Raw genomic sequence first — 2,983 nt, forward strand, 5'->3', positions numbered from 1 at the left:
CGAGGAACACCAAGTGCACCAGACTTTCCTCTTAACTGGTGGCAATCTCCCATATTCACCTGGCTAGCTCCTGTCATTCCCCTAATTGTGGTTTGTCTTCTACTAATGCTGGCCCCGTTCTTTCTTAGGTTTTTACAAGCTCGCATGAAAAAATCTCCAGAGTGGCTGTAAATCAGATGCTACTTCACCCCTATGTCCAACTCCCAACCAAGACACTGGCCAACTAACCTCCCCACTCCACCCCTGTTCAGCAGGAAGTAGCCAGAAAGAAGCAGCATCCTATATCATCAAAAAGGTTGGAATGTAAGGCCAGCTGCCTCACTGGGAGCTAAATGGACACACTTATCTCTCCCCGTGCTGGATAATGAAGTCATCATTCCAGACACCTACTCCTATCAGGCCTCTCCATGCTGGCTCCCCACACCCACTCCTATCAGGCCTCTCTATGCAGGCTCCACACACCCACTCCTGCATTCCTTACTCAACCCCTTCAAAATTTAAAAAGCCTGCCAAAGATTTGTCCAACGGCAGCTTAGCATTGACCTCCTCAGCCGGTCAACCCACCAGTAGCCCCACCTGGCAACCAATGGCAGCTCGCCCCATCAGCACCTTGACTTCCCCTCACCAATGAAACTGTCTGCTCTTTGTTTCCCTAGTGATCAATCAAACCCCCTCACCAATGAAACTCACCAATGAAACTGTCTGCTCTTTGTTTCCCTAATAATCAATCAACCCCCCTCACCAATGAAACTGTTTGCTCTTTGTTTCCCTAATGACTAATCAATTACCTCCACTCCCTATAAAACCCCACTCCCTAAGAAGCCCAGCGCAACTTCTCTGGCCCCTTCCTGGACCACAGAACCTTGCCTAGGAGCTGAATAAATTGGATTCTCATTTTCTCACACTGGCCTTAGTTTCCTCATTTTGACTCGGCAATATACCTTACAACTAGCAGAGCCACCATTCTGATTCTTTCTTTCTTTTCTTTAAAGAGATGGGACCTCACTCTCATTCAGGCTGGAGTGCAGTGGTGCCATCATAACCCACTGCAGTCTCACTCCTGGAGTCAAGCGATCTTCCCGCCTCAGCTTCCTAAGTAGCGGGGACTACAGGTGCATGCCACCACACCTGCCAGGAACTCTCGACCAGCAAGAGGATTCTGACCCTGAATGGGGGGTGCATGGAAGAGAAAGAAGACAGGCAAGCAGGGTCAGGAGGGTTGAGAAGTCAGTGCTTCACCAACAACTTTATTTCTCAAAGGCTTTGATTATATACATTTTCCAGGCTCTGGTTTACGTCAGTGTAAGAGGAAAAGCTGATCACTAAATCACATGCTCTATACAATAAAGATGGCAGATACACAATCAGTAATCTCAAAAGGTAATGATTATTTTGGAGGTTTACAAAGACCTAATTTCTCAAGACCACCTTGATCTGTCTAATCACATTGTTCCTCAAGAATGCACATCTTTCTGGTTATCTTTTAACTAGCCTCTCCCCTTGCCTCTTTTCATCTCTCAATCTCAAATTCCTTCCTCCCGGAGACACGGTGTCTAGGCTTAACCACCCGTATCGTGTAGCTTGCCTTGCAAGCCTTCACACGGGTGGGCTCCCCATACACACCCAGCTAATTTTTGAATTTTTGTAGACATGGGGTCTTGCTCTGTTGCCCAGGCTGGTCTGGAACTCCTGGCCTCAACATCCTCCTGCCTTGGCTTCCCAAAGCACTGGAATTATAGGCATGAGCCACCACGTCCAGCCCTAAGTCTCATACCTTCTAAAGAGGGATCATCCTCAGATGAGTTTGGTGTGGAGGTGAGAGGTCAGGGGTGCCTGGATAAGAAGTGACACTGCTGTCACTTCCTGTGTGAGCTGAGGCCTGGAGAGAAGATGAGGGAATGATGGGGAAGGAGGAAGCAGATGTGTTGTGGACCAGGGGAATGGGGAAATGTCTGTGCATTTCTACTTTTGCCTTTGATTTCCCCTTCAGGGCTCTGATACTTCTGCTAATCCTCCTTTTCATACCTGCTTGGGGCTGCCCCATGAGCTTGTAAAAAACAGCACGTCCTTACCTGCCAATTGCAGTCCTCAGTCCACTGGCTCTCTTTCTCCTGGGCGGAGTCTACAATGCCTTTCAAGGTCACCAGGAAGATTTCTTTCTTATTTTATTTTATTTTTTAAGTTCCAGGGTACGTGTGCAGGATGTAAGCATGTGCCATGATGGCTTTCTGCACCTATCAACTCATCACCTAGGTGTTAAGCCCCACATGCATTAGCTTTTTCTTCTAATGCTCTCCCCCGACCTCCACCCTCCCCTGACAGGCCCCAGTGTGTGTTATTCCTGCCTCCCTGTGTCCATGTGTTCTCATGGTTCAGCTCCCAGTTACAAGTGAGAACATGCAGTGTTTGGGTTTTTATTCCTGCATTAGTTTGCTGGGAATAATGGCTTCCAGCTTCATCCATGTCCCTGCAAAGGACATGATCTCATTATGTTTTATAACTGCATAGTATTCCATGGTGTATACGTAGCACATTTTCCTTATGCAGCCTATCATTGATGGGAACTTGGGTTGATTCTGTCTTTGCTACTGTGAATAGTGCTGCAATGAACATATGTGTGCTTGTATCTTTATAATAGAATGATTCTTATTCCTTTGGGGTATATGTTGAATAATGGGATTGCTGGGTCAAATCACATTTCTGGTTCTAAATCTTTGAGGAATCACCAGACTGTCTTCCACAATGGTTGAAGTAATTTACATTCCCATGATTTCTTTCCTGACTTTCTGAACTTGGCTGTTCTCGTATCCTCTATCCCCACCACCTGGCTCCAGGATCCCAGAGACTCAGCTTTCCTGCATTCAAAACCATAGTAGAAGAAGGCCTGATTGTCGGGGTGGGCAGTGGCCTGAAACCTGGGGAGGACTTCACTGGGCCTAGATATTCTGGTGTAGAGAAAGTCACTAAGTAAAGATTTGTGAAA

Source organism: Aotus nancymaae, unplaced genomic scaffold, assembly GCF_030222135.1.
Source record: "Aotus nancymaae isolate 86718 unplaced genomic scaffold, 86718_ANA_hifiasm-v0.15.2.pri h1tg000015l_0, whole genome shotgun sequence".
Lineage (NCBI taxonomy): Eukaryota > Metazoa > Chordata > Mammalia > Primates > Aotidae > Aotus > Aotus nancymaae.